This window comes from Bos indicus, chromosome 4 (assembly GCF_029378745.1).
Source record: "Bos indicus isolate NIAB-ARS_2022 breed Sahiwal x Tharparkar chromosome 4, NIAB-ARS_B.indTharparkar_mat_pri_1.0, whole genome shotgun sequence".
Classification (NCBI taxonomy): Eukaryota; Metazoa; Chordata; class Mammalia; order Artiodactyla; family Bovidae; genus Bos; species Bos indicus.
The window spans coordinates 31619353-31644175 of record NC_091763.1 but is presented as its reverse complement, the minus strand read 5'-3'; the positions used below and the strand labels follow the sequence as shown (position 1 = coordinate 31644175).

Sequence of the window (24823 nt, the reverse complement as noted above, 5' to 3'; positions counted from 1 at the left end):
TCCAGGGGATCGGCAGAAATGATCTTCAAGGTGTTGTGTTTTTTTTTGTTTTTTTTTTTAGCTCTAATATTACACCAGTGGTTATCTAAGTATGGTCTTCCCACCAGCAGCATCAACATCACTTGGGAATTTATCAGAAATGCCCCACCCCAGACCTATTAAATCAGAAACTCTAAGGGGGGCGTCCAGCAATTTGTGATTTTACAAGCCTTCCAGGTAATTCTGACATGTGATCAAGTTTTGCAAACTGCTGTATTTACTATTTTAAAGGGTTATGTTTTATGTAAGAAAGGGATTTTCATAACAAGTGCCACTATCTTTCTTTTCTAATTAAGTTACTAGATTGAAGGTCAAAAGATGATTTTTATTAGTAAAAAAGTTAATTTAAAAAAATTATTAATTTTATTAAATCTTCACCCTAGCGTATTTTTTCTTTTTATAAAGCCATGTAAAAATTTTATTTTATTAAGGTTTTTTTTTTTTTTTGGCTGTGCCACACAGCATGCAGGGTCTTAGTTACCCAACCAAGTATTGAACTTGCGCCCCCTACATTGCACGTGTGGGGGTCTTAATCCCTGGACCACCAGAGAAGTCCCCAAAAGTTAATTTTTATAAATAGCATGTATTACTTTTACAACTTTAAAGAAATGTCAACAGATTTTGTTTTTCTTTTTTTTTTAATTTTTCATTTCAGAGGACTAAGACTGACATTTCAAGGATTAGCGTAAAAGAATAGAAGGAAAGTGTGAAGAATGAAAATGCTGCCAATAAAGAACAAAAAAGTAAGCAACAGATCATTTCAAATGGTGAAAGTCTGGAAGGGAATACAAAACAGATAACCCAGATGCTGTGTGGTTTTGCACTGGACCAGATTTCGCAAAATGTACCATTAAACACTGAAATGACTAATAATTTCTGGCATTGGGAAACTGCAGTAATGATTGATTTACATAAGTACAGTAAAAAGTGAAACAGGAAACTTTGACTTAAGTTCATCCTGGTGGTTTTCACTGTTAGGTTTGGAAAGATAAGGTTAAATTGGAATTTTCACTGTCACAGGATCTTAAACAGGCAGTTGGAATAGATAGGGCTCTTTTATGGGTTGGTTGTTTGAAAGTAACATATTATTTTCCCATGGAAAATCATACGTTGGAGGGCCGACTGCAGGTAGCACAACAAAATCCTTACTGGAAGGAAATCACAGTGCTGATAATAGTACAGGTCCCTGGGAGGGGAGGTTCCATGAGATGCCCTGCACTTTAGAAGTTCCCTCAGCAGCCCTTAGAGGACAACCTGTGTGCTGGGGTTAGGGAAAGCAGAGTGATGGAAGAAGGGACTCTGGAGAGTGGGGAGTCCTCTGGGGGAAGGAACGGGGACTTCATTTGCAGAAGTGTCAACAGGAAGCACACTAAGGGTGGAGGGGGCTCTGCCACTGAGTGTCCAAATATGTGTGTTATTCACAAATTGAATAACCAAAAAAATTGGGAACTACCTGTATTTGCTATTGGATGCTGTATCTATTGTGGTGTCAACCTCTGAAACAAGTCTGAAGAGCCTAGTGGTTATACTTGCTGGCTTTGCAGTCAGGTGGATCTTGGTTTGAATACCAATTCCATGTGACCTTGGGCTAGTTACTAAAACACGCTGTGTCTCATGTCCTCATCTATAAAAGGGAGGTGGTAATGATGAGTGTTTACCTGACAGGGTTGCTGTAAGAATTCAATGAGATAATCTATATAAAGCACTTAACACACTGTACATTTAATATAGAGGGCTTCCCAGGTGGCACAGTGGTAAAGAATTGGCCTGCCAGTGCAGGAGACACAAGAGACTTGGGTTCGATCCCTGGGTCAGGAAGATACCCTGGAGAAGGAAATGGCAACCCACTCCAGTTTTCTTGCTTGGAGAATCCCATGGACAGAGAAGCCTGGCGGGCTACAGTCCATGGGATTGCAAAGAGTCAGACATGACTGAACACATGCACTCTGTGTGTTAGCCCTTAAGATGCTTTAGTTAAATGATTCTTATCCTTTTTGAAAAAGAAAATGATAGTTTGAAGTTTAGAGAGGTTGATTAACACAACATAAGAAGTGTAAAGAGGACTTTAATTGTTGTGGGAAATTGCACCTACTTTCTTATGTGAGCTGGTGAACCTCCCCCCGCCCATCGCTGAATCTTCATAGAAAATTCCACCAGTTGAAAATCTTGCTATGAATGTGTTCCATTGGAATTTAAGAATTCTAGAGAAAATAAATACAGGAAAAACTTCTATAATGATTCATGATGTAGAAAGGATGTTTATTATTATAATGATTATTTCCTTCAATATGATTGCTGTTTGAAGATAATAGTATTTAAAAACAAAAACAAAAACAAGCCCTGCCTAATAGTGCAGGGAAACTGGCCTGGGTATATTTAATCATGTGTCTTGCTCTTCTGACAGCCCCAACTGCTGACAATATTCATGAGTGCGGTTTTGCCTTCATGTTCCTGGGTAAATAGGGATAATACATTGTCCTTCTGGGCCCTAGGAATGTTTTGAAAGGCCTGAAGGTTTACAGCTGTTTGGCTCTGACACAGGATTTCCCAGGGCCTTTGTGGTGTGTGGACAAAGCATGCTGGTTATGTGGAACTTGGTGGGTATGCTGGCTACGGCCAATGTCATCTAGAGAAGATGCCAAGGAAGGGGCCCTGGAGCCCCATGTGTCTGTCCCAGGGATTTGGATCACATCCCCGAGTGGTGCTTCTGTCTTCGAGCAGGGAGACACAAGTAAGTTCTGTTGATGTGTCTTCTATTTACTGCAATTGATTCCATCTCAGTAACATACCCTCGAAGTCTAAGCATTTACAGAGTAAGAGGACAAACTTCAAAAGAACATGAATCTTTGTACCAGATGGAGTTTGAGAGTTCTCTTGTGATTTCTCTGGGTCTGTTCTGGTTAGCTGTAGAGCCTCAGGCACTGCACGGGTCCCCGAAGAGTGCCAGGATGATGAGTTCAGACTAGAGTGAGCTCAAGTTGGTGGCTGAGTCCTATAGACGAAAGCTCTGGACTCAGAAGGCCAGAGGTCCTGGGTCTGGCTGGGTAATGTAGTCACGTAACCACTGCCAGTCAAGGAGTACCTCCAGTTAGGGCCCAGTCGAAGTGGTTTTCTGGAGTTTGTACTTAGAACTCTCCCCCATGGGTGCCTTACATTAGAAGCAGTAACTTCTCAACTGACTTTCAGACAGATCCTGAGAAGATAATACCTGACAATTTCCTTGGGGTATAAGCCCTCCTAAGAATATTCACATTTTAATAAGAGGCAGTTGGAGATTTAAACAGATTGTTAGGCAAAGAAAGAAGCCTTTTTGTAGGTTGGGTACAAGGGCAGCTGATGTGGGAAACAACTTTTGAATACACGGTCCTGCCTGGTAATCCTAAATGACGTGCATTATGCTTGTCTAATTGGACTGACTTTTCTCTCTTGTAAAATGGGGATAGCAACCCTTGACTTATGACTCAGAAAGATACATCATGACAGAAAGAGATAATAGATGATACTTTTGAAAGTATTGACACCAGGGCATTTTGTTGTAATTTTTAATGGGCAGCAATGTGGCGTTAAGGAAAAAGCGTAAGTTTTGGAGTGAGGCAGATGTGGGTTCTGATTGCTCTATGTGAGCTGCATGAAAAATCACTGAACTTCTGTGAGCTTCAGTTTTTTCACTTATAAATAGGGATGATGGTGCCCACCTCTCAAGTTAGGTAAGAATGGGATGCTATTTTGTGCTCTTAATGGTATTAACACCAATAAATGTTGGCAGTTACCATTCCTTAGAGCACCATTCAAATGTGAGGTTTTATTTTCTACAAAGAGCAGTTATGGTATAAATCCAGTCTAATCTCAGGTTGATGGAAGGCTGCATGACCTTTGAGGATTCAGGGAACCTCTGGGGTGCAGTCTGAACTAAAGCAGGGCAGCTATGAGCCCCATTTCACACCTGAGGCTGTGCTTCTACGTGGGCTCTTGAGGCACTTAACCATTATTCCCCAGTGACCGTATCTTTCAGGCACCCCTTAAAATGCCAGCTTTGAATAAGTGAAGCCCGGTCTGTATATCACTAGCGCACTGTACAGGGCCTGGGACACAGTAGGGGATCTACCAACATTAATTAAATATACCAGGATCAGCCATCTATACTTGCATGGGCTCCTCCACAAAGTCCAGTCTGAACCTGAGCTCTAGGAAATCAGGACTGGGAGAAGGCTATGTGGTCATGCAATGAGAATTTAATATCCAGATGGTATTGAGGGCAAAAAAAAATAGTGTGGACTACATAGGAATGAAGTGTGTTCCTTTTCATCCCAGGTCAGCCTGGAAAAGTCATGTGTCTTGATCTTCAGAGCTGAAGGAAGTATGGAAAATGTTAACTTATGTGTCAGGAAGATGGATGCATGTCACTGCTTATTGCTACTTCTGGAATCAGGGGTCATTCATTCATTCAACAAATACTTACTGAGGCCCTACTATATGCCAAGCATTATTTTAGACACTCAATATATATCACTGAACAAAACAGACAAAATCCTTGTCCTCAAGGAGTTTCCATTTGAATGGGGAAAATAGACTGTTGGCAAAAAGATCATTTAACAAAGGGAGGTTGAATAAAACTAAAGCAGTGTCAGGGGGTGGAAACAGCCACGGGGTGTGATTTCCAGTAGGGTGGACAGGAGACAGCAAGAGGGCCTCTCTGGCTGAAGCATGTACGGAGGAGAGAGTGATAAGAAATGAGGCTTGAAGGAAGCAAGAGCCAGGTCCTGGAGTCCATTTTAGGCCAAGGCCAGGACTTTGGGTTTATTCTAAGGGTGACAAGAGAATTTTGAGCAGAGGAGTGATTTCTGTTCTTAAAGGACTCTGGCTGCCTGCCCAGCTGCTACTGCAGAAGCTCTGGTGAGAGGTAACTGCCACATGGAGAAGGATGGAAGGGGCGGGAGAAATAGTAAATGAAGGGTTGTGGCATATGACTTAGTGACTGAGTCGACAGGATTGGCCAATGCATCGGATGGAACATTTGAGAAAGACCAAGGATCACTCCAAGATGTTTTACCTAATTAGGAGGAAGTGTTTCCTGAGATGGGATGTAAAAAAGGAGGGGCAGGTTTTGTGAGGGGACATGAAGGATTTGGTTCCAGCTCCCCTTATAGTCACCTATTGCTATGTAACAAACCACTCCAAGACCTAGTGACTTAAAAGTACAATGGATTATTATCTTTCATGTTTCTTAAAGGTGGACTAGGCTCAACTAAGTGATTCTTGGTTGTTTTTCTTTGGCAGTTGCAGTGAGTCATGTGGGGCTCATTCCTGTGGCTGGGCAGGCAATTCTGGCCATTTGCTGGGAGCTCAGCTAGAGCTGTCGATGGCAGTGCAAACATATGTTGCTTGACCTTACAGTAGGGCATCTGGGTTCCAAGAGTGAGTATCCCAGGGAGTTGCCTTCCAAGAGAGCTAGGCAGAAGTTCCACCATGGCTTCTTATGGCCTAGCTCTGCAAGTGTCAAGCTGTTACTTCTGCTGTGTTTTACTGGTCAGGCAAGCCACTAAGGCCAGCCCATATTCAAAGGAGAAGGAGTAGGACTTTACCTCTTGATGCAAGGAGCAGCATCCATATATAGAGAAGGAAAGAGCTGCTGGCAGTCAACTTGGGGTGCCATCTACCAGTGATACTCTGAGTTTGGGATGTGTGCTTATATTCAAGTCTGGAACTCAGGGAGAGATTGAAAGTGAAAGTGTTAGTCGTTTGGTTGTGTCCGACTCTTTGTGACCCCATGGAATGTAGCCCACCAGGCTCCTCTGTCCATGGGATTCTCCAGGTAAGAATACTGGAGTGGGTTGCCATTTCCTTCTCCAGGGAATCTTCCCAACCCAGGGATTGAACCCAGGTCTCCTGCGTTAGAGGCAGATTTTTTACCAGCTGAGCTACCGGAAAGCCCCAGGGAGAAATTGGGTCTCTGGAAATTGGGCAGGATAGTTCTCTTCAGGATCTTTAGAATTCTTAGACCTGATATGTTAAATTAGAAACAAATTACTCGCCTGCCTTTTTTTTTCCCCAAGACTGATTGGAACTATATGTTTCAGTTGGATATGTCTCTGGTAGCTAAAAAGAATTGCATTTTAAAAATCATCATTAATATTTATTAATTACATAATACAATGCCTGATGCTCAGAGATCAGATCAGATCAGATCAGTCGCTCAGTCGTGTCTGACTCTTTGCAACCCCATGAATCGCAGCACGCCAGGCCTCCCTGTCCATCACCAACTCCCGGAGTTCACTCAGACTCACGTCCATCGAGGCAGTGATGCCATCCAGCCATCTCATCCTCTGTCGTCCCCTTCTCCTCCTGCCTCCAATCCCTCCCAGCATCAGAGTCTTTTCCAATGAGTCAACTCTTCGCATGAGGTGGCCAAAGTACTGGAGTTTCAGCTTCAGCATCATTCCTTCCAAAGAAATCCCAGGGCTGATCTCCTTCAGAATGGACTGGTTGGATCTCCTTGCAGTCCAAGGGACTCTCAAGAGTCTTCTCCAACACCACAGTTCAAAAGCATCAATTCTTTGGCGCTCAGCCTTCTTCACAGTCCAACTCTCACATCCATACATGACCACAGGAAAAAACCATAGCCTTGACTAGAAGAACCTTTGTTGGCAAAGTAATGTCTCTGCTTTTGAATATGCTATCTAGGTTGGTCATAACTTTTCTTCCAAGGAGTAAGCGTCTTTTAATTTCATGGCTGCAGTCACCATCTGCAGTGATTTTGGAGCCCAGAAAAATAAAGTCTGACACTGTTTCCACTGTTTCCCCATCTATTTCCCATGAAGTGGTGGGACCGGATGCCATGATCTTAATTTTCTGAATGTTGAGCTTGAAGCCAACTTTTTCACTCTCCACTTTCACTTTCATCAAGAGGCTTTTGAGTTCCTCTTCACTTTCTGCCATAAGGGTGGTGTCATCTGCATATCTGAGGTTATTGATATTTCTACCGGCAATCTTGATTCCAGCTTGTGTTTCTTCCAGTCCAGCGTTTCTCATGATGTACTCTGCATATAAGTTAAATAAATAGGGTGACAATATACAGCCTTGATGTACTCCTTTTCCTATTTGGAACCAGTCTGCTGTTCCATGTCCAGTTCTAACTGTTGCTTCCTGACCTGCGTATAGGTTTCTCAAGAGGCAGGTCAGGTGGTCTGGTATTCCCATCTCTTGAAGAATTTTCCACAGTTTATTGTGATCCACACAGTCAAAGGCTTTGGCATAGTCAATAAAGCAGAAATAGATGTTTTTCTGGAACTCTCTTGCTTTTTTGATGATCCAGCGGATGTTGGCAATTTGATCTCTGGTTCCTCTGCCTTTTCTAAAACCAGCTTGAACATCTGGAAGTTCACAGTTCACGTATTGCTGAAGCCTGGCTTGGAGAATTTTGAGCATTACTTCACTAGCATGTGAGATGAGTGCAATTGTGCTGTAGTCAGGCTATAGACATACAATCAGTATTAATCATTATTATTGGCTAGTACATTTTTTAACTTCCTTATTCACATTGTTTCTAAACTGCCTGACTATCCCATGCTGTCTCTGTAGCATGTTACTCTGGCTGTAATTACATTGGGTTGATTGTTCCTGATGCTGTAAAACAGTTCAGATGACCTTTTCTTTCATTTAACCCATTACTAATATGTGTACCATCTCTCAACCTGGAATCAAATGACGTATTTCCTGAGTCCATAAAATCTATGGGATTTAAACATTTATGGATTTTCATATCTATGGTCATCTTAAAGTAATAGCACATTCTGGAACTCTCAGACTACTCCTTTTATTGAAGTTATTGTTGTTGTTCAGTCACTTAATTGTGACCAACTCTTTGTGACCCCACGGACTGCTGCCTGCCAGGCTTCCCTGTTCTTCACTATCTCCCAGAGTTTGCTTAAACTTATGTCCATTGAATCGATAATGCCATCCAACCATCTCATCCTCTGTCATTCCCTTTTCCTCCTGCCTTCTTTCCCAGCATTTCCCAAAAGACCATAGGGTCTTTTCCAGTGAGTCAGCTCTTCTCATCAGGTGGCCAAAGTATTGGAGCTTCAGCTTCAACATCAGTCCTTCCAATGAATATTCAGTGTTGATTTCCTTTAGGATTGACTGGTTTGATCTTCTTACTGTCCAAGAGACTCTCAAGTGTATTTTCCAGCAGCACAGTTTGAAGGCATCAGTTCTTTGGTGCTCAGCCTTTTTTATGGTCCATCTCTCACATCCGTACATGACTACTGGAAAAACCGTAACTTTGACTATATGGAACTTTGTCAGTAGAGTGATGTCTTTTTTTAAGTGATTTCTCTTTTTAACATGATGTCTAGGTGTGTCATAGCTTTTCTTCTAAGGAGTAAGCATCTTTTAATTTCATGGCTGCAGTCACTGTCCACAGTGATTTTGGAGCCCAGGAAAATAAAGTCTGTCACTGTTTCCATTTTCCCCCCATCTATTTGTCACAAAGTGATGTGACAAGATGCCATGATCTTAGTTTCCGAAAGTTGAGTTTTAAGCCAGCTTTTCACTCTTATCTTTCACCTCCTCAAGAGGCTCTTTAGTTCATCTTCGCTTTCTGCCATAACATGTTATAATCTGCATATCTGAGCTTGTTGATATTTCTCCAGGCAATCTTGATTCCAGCTTGAGCTTTATCCAGCCCAGCATTTCGCATGATGTACTCTGCATATAAGTTAAATAATCAGGGTGACGATATACAGGTGATGTACTCCTTTCCCAGTTTTGAACCAGTCTGTTGTTCCATGTCCAGTTCTAACTGTTGCTTCTTGACCTACATACAGGTTTCTCAGAAGGCAGGTAAGGTGGTCTGGTACTCCCATCTCTTTCAGAATTTTCCACAGTTTATTGTGATCCACATAGTCAAAGGCTTTGGTGTAGTCAATGAAGCAGAAATAGATATTTTTCTGGAATATTCCATGCAATTTCATAGGGGCATTTCCACTGTACATAAGGTCATATTAATACCAAGTAAAGCCAAATTACATTATACACTCTAAGCTTTTGCAGTCATTCCATAGAGAAAGATGGTAGGACAACGGAATGGCCCAGTCACTGGTATGTGTAACTGTAAGGACCCCAGAGCTTGGCCATCAATACATATTAATGAAGTCAGTGGCTATATTGTGAAATCTCATCTTTTAATATACAAATTAGCAGTGGTTAGATAGTAGTAAATGACTGTAGTAGTGAAAAACAAAGATTTTTTTTTATTAACATTTTTAAATTTCAATATTGTGTTTTGAAGTGTGCACATGGCCTTTCAAGATAATGGGTCTGTTGTTAAAAGAAAACGTTTTTTAAAAAGATAAACAATGAGGATGATAACAATAAAAGTTCAAATGATGATCCGAGTTTGCAACAAGTGATACGAAACTCTAATAACCAAACATCAGCAGTTCAGTGGCAGCAATTAACATTGTCTGTTACTCTCAATTAATGTCAGTAATTCGCACTTTATTGGTTTTGTAACTTAGTTTGTATTTAATTTGTAAACTTCATTTAGTTTTGGATTTGGAGGCCTGGCGTGCTGTGATTCATGGGGTCGCAAAGAGTCGGACACGACTGAGCGACTGATCTGATCTGAAGAGCTGTGAGCCAAAGGCATATACACTTCATTCATCTTAAAGAAATATTATAGTTAAAATAATTTAAGTGAACACTGACAATTTAAAATATTTTTCCTTCAATGGATTTTTCTCATTACTCTTATTTAAGAAATACTGACTTAATGAATAAACTCCTCTAAATCCAAGAAACAGTATCATCATAGTCTAAGAAGGAAACAACCAAAACAACTCAGGGCCCATTTTTTCCTCCCAGAGATGTTTATAGGCTTGTAAAATTCTGGATCCAGTTGGTTTTTATTGGTGTTTTGTTTTTTAAAGACTTTTTGTTTGTTTTGCCTGTGTAGAACATAGCAGAAATTTGAACATGCATTTTTTAGGGGATGGGTTTTATGGTCTTTAGAGAAATTTGCTCCTTTTACTCCAACTATATCAATCTACTTTCAATACCAAGAATGTACCAAGCTCTTTGCCACCTCAGCACCCTGGCACTTACTGTGTCTCCCATCTGGTCTAGAGCACCTTCCCTTGGCTTTTTCAAGGCTCAGCCTTTTTATTAGGTCTCTGCCTAAATGTCCTTCTTCAGAGTGCTCCTCCTTGATCACTTCTGTCTGAAAGAGGGTCCTCTTATTCTCCCTCTTCATCTTCTTTATTTCCCTCACAGGACATACAGCATCTCTCGTGATTTAAGATGTTTGTTTCGCTTTTCCTCTGCCTGCCACCCTCTTTGGACTGTGAGTTATCAGCAGGAAGGTTTTGTGTCTGTCTTTTTTTTACCATTGTAGCATTTAGCACACTGTATGATGAACAATAGAGACCCAATCAGCATAGATTAAATTTGGAAATACAATAATCACTGCTTTTATGACAGTGTGTGGCACCTATGAAGCCATTGTGAAAGTAACAAGAACTTAATCAATGGTGGAAAACATTCAAGTAATTAATTAAAAAAATTATATGGTCTTGGTGTATGTGTTGAGCTGAGTGGTGCAAAGGAACCAAAAGTAGGCATCAACTTCCCAACAGAGTGTAGCTTTGCTTTCTGAGCTATAAATAGTTATTCTCCTGATTCCTATGGGTTGTCTTTCCCTATGGTTTGATGAGGACGTAAGAGGTAAATAATGATTCCTTCCAGCCCTCTTGTATCTGATCATGGCCAGGATGAGTGTCTTAGTCAGGATGAGAAATGTGAAAGTTGGTAATTAATGGAGTCAGAGGCAAAAATAATGATGAGGTTTTTTTTTCTCATACCAACCCATATATGTGGATTCCAGAGAAATAGTGTAGATGCTCTCCTTTGCAAAGCAGAAATAGAGACACAGATGCAGAGATCAAACATGTGGACACCAAGGGGGAAAGGGAGGAGGGTGTGATGAGTTGGGAAATCAAGATTGACGTGTATGCACTGTTGATACTGTATATAAAATAGATAACCAATGAGAACCTTCTGTATAGCTCAGGGAACTCTACTCAATGTTCTGTGGTACCTAAATGGGAAGGAAACCCCCCAAAAAGGGGACATGTGTACATGTGTAGTTGATTTACTTTGCTATACAGCAGAAACCAATGCAACATTGCAAAGCAACCATACTCCAATAAAAATTAATTTTAGAAAAACTGCAAACAAAACAAAACAAACAAAAAAAAACCAACAGAGGATCAGGGAAGGGAAAAGGAAAATGGTTGGAATAAAAACCATCAATTACTATTTTTGCCTTTCTTTTTTCTGTGCCTGTGCTATCCCCTTGAGAACACTTAAACCTTTCCTTTTTATCCATTCATGTCAGAATTCTGTTGAGTTATATATCAGATACTTACCATTTTTCATTGACTCTTACATGCACATTTTCCCCACCTTTTAATGTTACTGAAATTGAGATGCATCATAATTTATGTCATGTGATGGTTTGTTTCATGGCCTTTTTCTTTTTAAATAATAAATAAAATAATGTGCACCTTAAAATTGGTGGCATTTTACAGTCAATAAAATAAATTAACTCTTTTTTTGGAGGCAGTTGTCTAATGTTAATTCGCTAAGTGAAGGAATTTGAAGCAGTTTGCTAGCAGTCAGTCACTGCAGCAGCTTTTCAGCAAACAAATGGCCATCGACATTTCCTGGGCAGTCATGGTGTTCTTCCAGCCTGGGAGTGGAGTCCATTTTTCATTTGAACTTAGGTTGACCCTGTGATTTATTTTGATCAAAAGAATATGGGAGACGTGACACTGTGCAACTTTGGGGCTGTCAGAGACTTCCAATTCTTTTGGAGAGCCAGGAACCTCCATGTAACCAAACTAAGACCGCTGAATGATGAGAGACACATGGAGAGAGAGGCGTTTGGAGGAGAAGGGAAGTCTCCCCGCCAACACTTAGCCCCAAGTGCTCTGAGCATGTGAGTGAGGCCATCTTGCATCTTCCAGCCCCAGTCGATTCGCCTCAAATAACACCACTTGAAGCAGAGGTAAACAATCCCCATTGAGCCTGCTCTGAATTCCCAGGATCCTGAACAAGAGCTGGGTTTTTGTTTGAAGCCCCTGTATTTTAGGGTTGTTTGTTAGGTGGTGATAGATAACTGAGAGGGCAATTGAGTTAGGACTTAAGTCCTACAAACATTTTTTTCAATTTTTCCCAACTTGGAGCAAACCCTCTCCCCTCAGATAAAGAAATATCCTTCAGTGTTTCTCATTGTTTCCCAAACTGCCCACGTTTCTCCCTGTTCAGATTTCCCAGCACCAACAAAACAATCCTTAACGTACTATGAGGAGTCACAGTCCAAAAACAAATCCTGCTGGGATTCTCATTTCCTCAAATCACCTTCCCACTTAAAATTGTTTCTACTCAATGTGGTAGTGCTTCATGGGGGTATCCGCGACTCCTAAAATGTGTTTTTCTACCTAATCTAAAGTACAACTACGTAATCACTAGGGAACCCCCTCCAAAAATGTCCAGTGCTTCTAAACAAGAAATGGCATGGCAATTCTATGAGGATACACGTTGACAACTATTGTTCAAGATCATGATTACTCAGAGAAACTGAACTGCATCCAACAGACCCGAGAACAACTATGGCACAAGGTGTGTTTGCCAAAGCAACAATCACAGTGGAGGCATGTCTCCTGAGAATGGCCACTCAGAACAGCTAACCCTGCTGACCAAGCAGGATATCCTCAGTGTGTGCAGCAGTTTCTCAATAGGAAGCATGAGAATTAGGAACATTGCAAAAGGAAGGGCAAGAACATTGAGAGACTAATATCCGGTGAGGTGTGAGGGGGAAACTTAAGCTACTCACTTTGCAGGAACAACCTCACATGGAAAGCTATTTTGGTAGCCAAGTGTGGAAAGTTAACTGTAACCAAATAAAACCAGGGGGTCATAAAGCCAGGAATGTGTACGAATGCATGAGTCTGGTTTTCCTAAGCTTATTTGCTCTTTCAGGAGAAAATTTCCTCTATTGCTCCATGAAATATGAGTGTATATGTGTTTTACCCTTTAATAAAACAAACCACATTATCTCTTAAGGTCCCATTATTCCTATTCCACAGCTTAATCCAAGTATGCAATCCAGTAATTATAACTGATTTAACATTTCTTTAAAATTGAAGCACACTACTTTTTCCTTTTTTCTGCCTAACCTTTTTAAAGGGACAATAAAATTGAGAATGAAATATCTTCTGCAGTCTTTGACTGGCACCCGAGACCTTCCCCAGGATCTAGCTGGGGTTATAAAACCTTTCATGAGTTCCAGTCAATTGGTCAACCCAGAAAGTCCATCCATATGAAACCTGTGGACATTGATCTACTGATGGGGGTAATAAAGATGCAGATTAATACCATCTTTATTATGATTTAGTGGAGAATCATACTTGACTTTGGATTGCTATATAACATCTGGGAGAGACTTTAACCCAGAAGGAAAACTGTAGAATGGGATCACCAAGAAAAAGCAAACCACAAAGGAAGGGGAAAGTGGTGTCAGAAAAGTTCAGTCTGACAGATACGGCCATGAATTTACTGACTTTATTTGCAATGAGACATTAAGAAAGGCATCCTTTCCCTACCAAATACCAAAGCACATTTTTGTTTTATCACTGTGGCAAAGACACAATGATCGACTTTAAGTTGGCAACATCATTTTGAGGCCTCCTTGCCTTTCCTCTAGACTGCATCAGCAGTTTGCCAGATATCATAGGCTGTGCATTAAAAAACCTCATTCCAAGCTAAAAAGAAGCACTGTTGGTTTTTCTTAAATCTAGAAAAAATATTTTGTTTTCACTTTCTCCTCTAGCAAAGGAAGTAAGGGAATTCACACCAGATCAGAGACCCAAAGGTGAGTTCCCTGGGGTTTGACCCTTCTCTCTTAACAGGAATAGCTTTAAGTAACTTTGGGGGTGACAGTGTGAGATGTCCTCATGACCTTTCCCCAGCCCTCAACATTTCCCTCACAGCACAGGAGTGTTTTCACTTCTCTTTGTGATGCTCTGCTGAAGGACTGCCAGTTAAACCTACTTCTAAAGATGCAAATGGCCCAGCAAGGAAGGTAGGATGATAGGCACTCTGATCTTCCCTTGGGGCTGAGCATATAGAATGGGACAAGGCAGGGCTCAGGAAATGTGCGCTGAAAGTTTGAAGGTTGACTGTATGTGGGTTACTGATCTTGTTAGGACTTCCAGGTGGGGCACCAGAGCTCTGAGGGGCACCTCAGATACTGAGGCCAAGGAGCGGGGCAGCTGATGAGGGGAGATGACACTGTGGAAATCAGGACCTTTGTGACACAGGACAAGGGCAGTGGGAAGCACTGGGCATTCAGGGAGAGGGACTTCCAAGATGACACAGGGCACACAGGTTGGTGGAAGGGGGCCTTTCAAAGTACATGGGGTCTCAGGTCAGCCCGATTTTCTGAAAGATGATGAAGGAATACTTCTCTTCCTTCTCTTCCTCCCACCTTCTGTGCCTAGGAACTAAGACTCCAGTGGGAACTGTTGGTACCAAGACTTAACTTTGGACTGGGCCTTCTTTAACCTCTTTGGCACCCGTGAACTGATTTCTTCTCAGTCACTCTTGTTAACTATATTACATAGCACATGATATTCTGTGAACCACAGGCTTACAGAAACAATTTGTGGGCTGTTTTTAAGGTAAGACTATCTACATCTCATTAAGATGTTTGCCAGTCCGTCTCTTGTGACTACACCCAGAGTCTTGCTAAAATCAATTCCTCTTGGTCAGCATAGAGAGCCATAATGTGCTAATCAGGGTTGGACTTGAAACAGCTGGGCAATGAACCAGTTTCCTTTATCTTCCTTTGCATTGTCAGTGGTCATCATGATTCATATGACATAGTTCCTCGAAAGACAAACCGAAAAAGATGATGGAACAGAACTCACAAAATAGCTTCTATTGCCTATGGCTTATGCATGTGTGTGTGTGCTTAGCCACTCAGTCATGCCCAACTCTTTGCGACCCCATGGACTGTAGCCCACCAGGCTTCTCTGTCCATAGGAATTCAATAGGCAAGAATACTGGAGTGGGTTCCCATGCCATCCTCCAGGGGATCTTCCCAACTCAGGGATTGAACCCAGGTCTCCTGCTTTGCAGGCAGATTCTTTACCTTCTGAGCCACCAGGGAAGCCCATGGCTTATGCATACATATTTTAATATTATCTATAAGTGCATAGTTAAGAGTGTTTTGGTTTTAGAGTTGGAAGCATAAAATGAAACTATGGTAATTAAATATAGTTATTGGGCAATTGTATTTGCTTCTAATCTATTTTTTAGCTGACATACTGCAAACAAAGTAAAAGACAGTGATATTAGCACAAAGCTGATTCCTCCAATGTGGGAATAGAAGGAAATAAGACTTCATAAGTACATATGTAACACAGACAAATTACAATTTTTTAGATTTTTTTAGATTAAATATTATAGATTAAAGGGGTTCCCAGGTGGCACAGTGATAAAGAATCTGCCTGCCAAGGAAGAGACACAAGAGACGCGAATTCAATCCCTGGTCAGGTAGATTCCCTGGAGAAGGAAATAGGAATCCACTCCAGTATTCTTGCCTGGAAAATTCCTTGGACAGAGAAGCCTGGAGGGCTATAGTCCGTGGAGTCACAAAAAGTTGGACACGACTGAATGACTGAGCACACACAGCTATGGATTGAAATCCTTAAGTCTGAATCTTCTTGTAACAGTATAGTTACAAGAGAAGGTCCAATCAGGATATAACAAGATTATAAGACCATTAGTTCAGTGGTTCTCAAAGTGAGGCCAGAGAACCCCTGGGGACACCTGGTTCTAAAGGAGATTCACAAAACCCTGGGTTTTTCCAACTACATATCTGTAAAGCTGGATTTTCTTCATATTCTTCTGTTAAAACAGCATAACTAACAGGTTCAAATGTGGAAGTAGATGTGAGATTCTAACTGTCCTCCCTGAGGCCAGACACTAAATAAATTTCCCAAAATATAACACATGACAGTCTTCTCAAAACATTTTGGAGAAGGAAATACAGTTTTCATGAAAAGTATGTTATTTATGTTAGCATGTAAAGGATTAGTTATTATATTGAATGAACAAAAAGATTACAAAAAATTCTTTGGTTTTAACTTCTAACGCGGTAAATATTAACAGAAACTACATAAGTTTTAAGAGTGGAAAAGAGTCCTGGTACTAAGATGTTTGAGAAGTGCTGCATGAACATGGCTCAAGCAAATTCTCTAAATTCTAACCATATAAAGCCTGTTTCTTCAGCATAAGCTGGTTTCCACCTTCACCTCCTGCCCAGTTTCCCTCCAACTGTATGCTCATGTCCAGGGGTAATAAAAAATTTTAGCAACTGGTAGTCCATAGTGTCGCAAAAGAGTCAGACGTGACTTAGTGACTAAAGAGCAACAGCAAAGGCGTGGAAGCCCATCAGTCAAAACGTTTGTCCAACCAGGAAGCGCAGACTGTGGCTGAAAGCAGCGGGGTTAGCCCACTCTCTGAGCATCCAGGTCTGCCCTCTGAATTCCACCTGCCTGTGGGCAAGTCAGAGCTCTCTCTCCCGCCCAGCCAGCTGCTCTGCTCACAGGTGAATCTAGTCGAGTGCCTGACATGTTGTCAGGGGCTGAGCCCTGTGTGCCCGAGCCCATGTTTACCTACACTGAGTACAAACCCTTTGTCTCAGTAGCCCTTCCTCTGGTTTGGAGAGACATGAGGTAGAGTTTCTCTGCAATGACAAGAATGGAAAAGGTCACCAACCATTTTATTACCATCCCAATTTGCCCCGAGTAGGTTGTGCATTGTCTTAAACACAGGTCAGATTTGTTGAGGCTTAAGGAATAGGTGAAATTCCTCCAGAGATCTTCGGTTAACCAAACCACTTCAACCACTTCAGTTAAAACCCAGTTAGCACTTTGCACAGAGTGCAGCAGAGTTAGCTTCTCACCAGAAATGCATGGAATGTACTTAGATGTCTTTTTGGTGGGGCGAGATTACGAGAACTGGGAAAACCAGACGCGGGGGATTTCCGAAGCTGAGGCCGAGCTGATGACTGCCAAGGCTGCACGCTTAGCCTGCGTTCTCCTGCAAAGTGAACTTCCCCACGCACTGACTCCTTCCCTCTGACTTGCTGCTCTGGGTTGATTGGTGTCCTCCAAAATTCATATATTGATATCCTAACCCCCAGGTGTTCAGAATGTGACCTTGTGTGGAGACAGGGTCTTTACAGTGGTAATCCAGTTACATAAGGTCATTAGCGTGGGTGTAAACCCATCGTGTCTGGTGTCCTTATGAAAAGGGGAAGTTTGGACACAAGGATGCGTGCAGAGGGAAAATGGATAAAGATGCAGGGAGAAGGCCAAGTGAGTATGAAGACAGGCATCTGTAAGCCAAGGAGGGAGGCCTGGAATAGATCCGTCCCTCACAGCCCTCAGGGATCCCTTCTCAGGGATCTCTGCTCCCCAGTCCTGCCAGAACCTGACCCCCCCGACTATGGGTTCGATGCATTTTGTAGGAGCTGTGCCATCTCTAATCTGTGTGAAGTTGGCTGACTGTGGCATGCCCCAACCCAACTCGCTCTCACCCTCTCACACCCTCTTCTGCTCAGCACTGCCCCACGGTCTTCATTCTTCTCTTCTCATACAGAGCAGACAGCCCGCGTTAGCCACTCTCTGCATGGCTTCTGCTACTTAGATGCCACGTCTTGTGGATTATTCCTTCCAGTTTCTTCTCACTCTGCCTCTCCTTCTGTGCCCACTGAGGGCGTCCTTGGTCAGGCCATTGGTGGCCCATGCATGAACACTGGGTGACACTATTTGAACACCAAGGCCATTTTGACTTGGGGGCACCTGGAAGTGTGGAGTAAAGGATATGGGAATTCAAAGGAGTGATGAAGTGAGGGGCAAGGATGGGCTTGCGAGGTAGGGACTGGGAAAGGCCAATTTTCAGGGAGTTGGTGGGGTGGAGGGGTAAGGGCATCTAGTGCCCAGACTTAATGGTGATAAAAAGAAGTTGAGAGTTCTGTGGCTTGTTTCTGAAATCAACAACTGCCCCCGGAATGGCAGTGCCGTGTGTCATGTGTCATTGCAGAAGTCTTCTCCTGCTTGCTTGAATTTCCTTCCTTGAATCTGGCACACACTAGCACTGCGTTTAAATACACAATTTTGGCTAAAAGTACCGTTTCATTTATCCATACAGCCAACACATATTTACTGAATATAATTCTCAGTATGGAGATTTTGTAGGAAACAAGGCTGACCAAATCCCTGTTACTCTACTACCATTCTCTTCAACAACTCCTACTCTAATAATATTTTAAAGTTGATTCTTAAAGGATGAATCATCAAATTAATACATGTGTATACGCACACTCATTGCTAGACATACATATGACAAATATATTACTAAAGCCCCAACTATAGACTTTTAATTCATTTGTTATAATCAAAATGAAGATACTAAGGAGTGAAGATATTCAGTGGTCACTGAGGTGATGGGCTCTGTGAAAACTGTAATTATTTTCTTTTGATGGCTTTTTCATGTATTGGATGAAATGGAAAAATATGGGGACATTTTCAAAACTGTAAGAATTATCCCCTCCATCATTCCATTGTTTGGTTTTCAGTGTTTTCGTCTTTCAACTTTTAAGATTGAGAACTCTTAAGTCTGCTTTTCAAAGTTCATGGGAGGAGGACAAATTTAGTTGCCTGTTGCTGAGCTGGTATTGTTCTGACTCCTTACAGTTGTCATATAAATAGCTTTCAGTTTTTAATTTTGAAAGGCAAAGAGATAAGCTGATGCCTCCATCCTTCTCCCGGTTCCCCTGTTCAGATACCCCAAAGCACCAGCGAGACAGGCAGTCCTCCTCTCCTCTCATCCAAGGGCAAGACAACTTTTTCTCAATTTTTTTCTCTCTAATAACCATAGGTTTTCAGAGAAGGCCAACAGTTCAAACTATTATATGGCATTAAAACAAAATAAAAGGAATCACACACAGACCTTGCAGACGGTCAGAGATAATAAGTTATAAACTGCTGGGTAATCTGGATTTAGACCACCTAAAGCAGAAGTTGGGTCCATATTGGGCAAGCATGGAAGACAAATGCCATCTGTGAGTAAGCATTAGATTCATCATGCTCCAGGTCTCCTTTCCGCTGTCCACTTGCTTGCTCAGACTTGGCAAGGGTCCAGTGGAGGAAATACGGGGAGAGGAAGCCAGTGGAGAATGACCAGTTTTTGTACTCAAGCTTCCTGAAGGGCTAATTTGTCTGGACTTGCTTGTAACGTTTTGGAGAAATACCTCACACGTGACAAAGGGAGAAGTTCTGGTTATAGAAGTGAGAATTATCTCGATTGTCCCTGGGGTCATGGGCAGGAGGAGGTGAAAAAGATGTGCCTTTGGTGATGGTGTCTATATACGCAAACAAGAAGAGAAATCATAGAAAGAAGGGTCCCTGGAGATTTAGCTCTTGTCCCTGAACCCTGGGCACCTTGCCTTACCTTTGGGCTCCTGGGCCTTGTGTGTGGGGCTGCATGTGTCAGTTATTCTTGCCATGTGATTTTAAAGTTGGTATATATTGAATGAGATTTTCCAGGTGTCAGGCCCTGAACTGTACGTGTTGCAGGCATTGTCTAGTGCAGTCTTCCTAGCACACACAGACTACTCAGCCCCAGTTGTTAGAGAATAACGCTGAGATACAAAAATCATAAAAAAAAAACAATTTGCCCCAAATCACAGATTCGCTCTGTTTTATCTCCCAGCACTTCTGAAGTACCAAATCATTCAATGCCTTCATTAGTTTTGTTTTTTTTTTATCCTCTTTCAACATTCTCTGCCATACAGAGTATGTACAGGAACCTTCCTGTGTGCCATTCATTCAGAATTCAGCAAGTCTTTCCAGAGAATTATTAGCTGCTAAATGGAGTGAAAATGTATAGCCTCTGCACTGAAAAAGCTCATCCACATCCATTCGTTCAACTATCCAGCAGGGTTTTCCTAAGCACATCCCTTGTCCCAGGCAGTGTACTAGGTGCTAGAAATAAACAGCCAAATAAGGTACTGTGTTTAGCGTTAATAATGAGAGTAACAATGCCATCCTGGTGACTCAGATGGTAAAGCGTCTGTCTACAATGTGAGAGACCTGGGTTTGATCCCTGGGTTGGGAAGATTCCCTGGAGAAGGAAATGGCAACCCACTCCAGTACTCTTGCCTTGAAAATCCCATGGACGGAGGAACTTGGTGCAGGCTACTATCCAAGGGGTCTCAAAGAGTTGGGCACGACTGAGTGACTTCACTTACTAACAATGCTGGTAATAACAGCTAACATTTACTGAGCACTCGATGGTGTGCCCTGTGCTAAGTACTTTGTATCTATTTACTCGTCATTCCTCAGCACAAGTGACTCAGGTACCATTACCACAGTCTTCATTTTACAGATGAGGAAACAGAGGGAGACACAGAGAGACTGAGAGACAGTCTTGCTGGAGTCAAGACTGAAACAGAACCAGTGTAGATACTGTACATCCTTGTTGGAAACCAGTGCAACAAAGTATATTTGTAATGAAGTGAAATTCTTGAAAACTGAGGTCAATCCATGGTCATTTGAGCCCAGGGAAATCAGTGCTCAAACGTGTCTGTCCAAGGGTTCAAGATGGGTGCCTGGTCCTTAAGTGGGCATGTGGCTCTTGGCAAAGTTAGGATAGGAGAGCTGCTAGAGTGTGGAGATCTGGGTATTCAAGAGGCAGAAATGAAATTATTACACTTTCTTTCAGCTTCATTTCAGATATATAGAGATGTTTCTGTAACAGTGGAATTCAGGGTTACGTGGAAGAATGGCTTTGGTTGTGCTGGAGGGTCAGCACATCCTAGTAAGAATCCTGAGATGGTTATTTCCCTTATTAAGTTTCAAATGTAAGGTGTGTGTTCATTTACTCATTCAAGAGATATTTATTAAATGCCTACTGTATACCCAGAAACTGTTGTAGGCCTTTGGAATACACAGTGAACAAAACAGAAAAAATACACTTACTCTCATGGAAGTTACATTGTTGTAGGTAAGACCTGTGAAAAAGCATTGCCAATAGGGAACTGGGAGTGTGGGCCTAGGGACCTGCAGCTTGGATTTAAGTAAGACAGCCAGGCGAGCCTCACTGAGCAGATAACATCTGAATAAAGTCCTAAAGCAGGTGGGAATAGCCAGTGCCAGGATTCTAGGGTGGGAGGTGCCCTTTGTGCTTCAAGAGCAGCCAGGAGGCCAGTGTGGCTGAAGACAAGCAGGAGGAGGGGTCAGAGGGAAAAAGCATGATAGGGCCCTGTGGACAACTCTAAAACCTTGGCTTTCCCTTTGAATGAAACAGGGAGGGCAGTGTATTGGAGGCACTGAGGAAGAGTTTGATTCTGGTTACAGTTTGAAGTCAGCAGATGAGATGTTCTGTAGATAGTAAGCAATCTGGGTATCAGAGAAGGAAAGGCATCAAGGACTGCACTGTGGCCTTTGGCTGGAGCACCTGGAAGGATGGAGAAGCTCTTAACAGTGAAGGGAAGACCTTTTGTGGAATCGTGGGGAGAAGACCAGGCATTCTGTATCAGGAGAGGCTGTGAGGCATCAAGTGGAGAGGTGAAGCTGGAACTCTCGGGGATGTGGGCCAGGGTGCAGAAGAGAGGGCTGAGCTGGGGGTGACAGTTAGGGAGCCCTCAGCATACAAGTGCTGTGCAAGGCCAAAGACAGCTGAAGTCACCAGGGGAGTGAGATAAAGAGTAGAAGAGGACTGAGAACTGAGTGTTAAGAGGTTGGGGAGAGGCAGCCAAGTGGACAGAAGAAACAGCCAAGTGGTAGGAGGCAGCGAGAGTGTGGGGTCCCAGAGGCCAGTAGAGCACCTGCTGTTAGGAGGGTCCTGGTTTGTCTGCCTGTCCAGAGGGACAGGACTCCTTGAATGAAAGTCAAGTCTGTGCCTCATTCAGGGTCTAGGAGTCAGGAGTTAGTCAGATAGACAGTTTTAAGAGAGAGAAACAGCTTTACTTTCCCTGCCACAAGGAGAAACAAAGATTGTTAAAGCACTTTTCATAATTGGGTCCTGTTAGAAGGACCCATGTGAGTTCAGTCATGAATGAAGATGTTAGCAACATCAATTAGTCATTAAGCCACTTCTTCATTTGCTGTGTACATGTGGTTTCTAACCAGGCAGGGATTTGTTTAACAAAACAATCATGGTCTTCATTTCCCTCACATCCTTGAATCTAAAGATCAGTTTTGAAATGTTAAGTCATGCTATACTGTACCCCTAGAGTGTCTTACTTTCGTTTTTCTAATTTTATAAGGAAATATATAAATATATAGATAGATAGATAGGACCTTAATGAACACATGTGAAATAAAAACCAAAGTTCTCCTTGTACTCGCCAACATATTCACCTTTTTATGCCTTTGAAATGCATTTACCAGCCATCTGCAGACCCTCGAACCCCTGAGCTGTTCCCACAGTATTCATGACTTTAAAATGGTCCATTCTTTAAATGGCTTCAGTCCTCTTTCATGCATCCCATCCACACCCTCTGGTTTGGACTGGATCCCAAAGAAGCTGGGTTTGGCTGCATCACAACATGGGCTCGAGACAGAGGGAAACCAAAGTCTGATTTCTGGGGAAACATTGGCAGGAGACACGAGCCACCTGAATGAAGCCATAGTTCTTCAGTGTCCTGTGAGCTCAGGCAGCTGGCCAGGCGGTTTGGAGAGCAGAGCCTGGAGTCACCCCTGAGGTCATGAGCTCTACCCCTGGATTATGGAGGCCCTTGCGGGCAAGCCTGGGGGCAGAGAGGGAGCTGATACAAGCTTGGTCCACTCATCCACTCAACATTCATTTGCCAAATGACTCCCATGTCTCATGTACTTCATTTCTTCATGAATTAACAGTATGTTTATTTTATTACATCAAAGAAACCAGACATAGCCTATGAATGAGAGGTCTGGAGATAAAGGATGGTTTAAGGTTGGGGGAAATAGCACAACTGTTGAGTCAGGCTGGCATGGGTTCAGATCCTGGCCACAGCTGTGTGTTATTTTGAGGGGTTGCTATCCCTCTTCGGGTCTCAGCAGTCTCCTCCAAAGGGAACACTGTGATGAAATCCTTGAGCACAGATGATATGGCAGCAACACCTGAAGAGCGACTGTCACAGAGCAGGGAGTCAGGGTGTTGTAACAGGTTACCACTATTTCCTTTGCTGTCGCAGGGTGTGGGTGAAGGAGGAGGTCTAAAGGAGACTTCCTGTGCAGAGGCTAAGAAGCTGAAGAATTTTTGCTCTCTTCAGGCTATTTTCCTTCACACTTTGTCCTTGGTAGACATTGACCATCAATCGCCACCCTCCTTCCACTCCAGCCAGGATGGCCTCAGGGTGTGGATCCAGGCCAATACCAGTTCTCTGGAGTTTGCTGATGAGGTGTAACCTCTTTATCATGGTCATCCCAAACAGGAAACCAAGAGAGGCATTTCTGAGACCTTGTATGCTGATACCTTTTTGAATAAGGTGAAGGGATTCGATTCAACGGAGAAGGCAATGGCACCCCACTCCAGTACTCTTGCCTGGAAAATCCCATGGACGGAGGAGCCTGGTAGGCTGCAGTCCATGGGGTCGCTAAGAGTCGGACACGACTGAGCGACTTCACTTTCACTTTTCACTTTCATGCATTGGAGAAGGAAATGGCAACCCACTCCAGTACTCTCGCCTGGAGAATCCCAGGGTCGGCGGAGCCTGGTGGGCTGCCATCTATGGCGTTGCACAGAGTTGGACACGACTGAAGCAACTTAGCAGCAGCATTCAACTCAAAGTCCTGGGCAGTGAAAATCAGGAAGAGTCTGAAAGCCTTCCAGGCAGCCTGTTAGGCAGCCATGGAAGAAAGCCCTCAGGCAGGAACACATTTAGAAAGTAGTTCAGGGACTTCCCTGGTGGTCCAGTGGTTAAGAATCCATCCACCAGTGCAGGGGACGCAGGTTCGTTCCCTGGTCCAGGAATATTCCACATGCTGTGGGCTAACTAGGCCCGTGTGCCACAACTACTGAAGCCTGTGTGCCTAGAACCTGTGCTCTGTAATAAGAGAAGCCACCACAGTGAGAAGCCCATGCGCTGCAACGAAGAGTAATCCTTGCTCACCTCAACTAGAGAAAGCCTGCACTCGGCAACAAGGACCCAGCACAGCCATAAATAAATACATAATTTTTTTTTTAAGAAAGTAGTTCAAAAGTCCTTGATTCTCTTTTCTAAAAAAAATTGTATTTGAAGATAGTTGATTTGCAATGCAGTATTACTTTCAAGTGTACAACAAAGTGATTCAGGTATACATATACACATTCATTCTTTTTCAGATGCTTTTCTCGTATATGTTATCAAAGAATATCCAGTAGAGTTTCCCGTGCTGTACACTAGTTCCTTGCTGGTTATTATCTTCTATATAGTAATGTGTGCATCAATTCCATTAATTCATGTAAATCCCAAGCTCCTAATTTGTCCCTCCCCTCCACGTTTCTCCTTTGGTAACCATACATTTGTCTTCAAAATCTCTGAGTCTGATTCTGTTGTGTAAATAAATTCATTTATATCATTTTTATTTTTTAATAAAGGCCACAAATGACAAACCCACAGCAAACATTATTCTTGTTATTTATTTATTTATATTTATTAATTTTACTGTTTCTTTTTGGCTGTGCT

General features: G+C 42.5%; 1 long non-coding RNA gene across 2 annotated transcripts in view; it reads left to right on the top strand.

Annotated features, from left to right (window-relative positions):
- Positions 1-24823, top strand: part of LOC139182679 (uncharacterized) — a 42733-nt gene extending 17910 nt beyond the window's left edge. For both annotated transcript variants that reach the window (XR_011566200.1, XR_011566201.1), the window contains 2 exons: positions 62-216; positions 695-24823. This is a non-coding gene — a long non-coding RNA (uncharacterized lncRNA). The remainder of the gene's footprint in view (positions 1-61; positions 217-694) is intronic.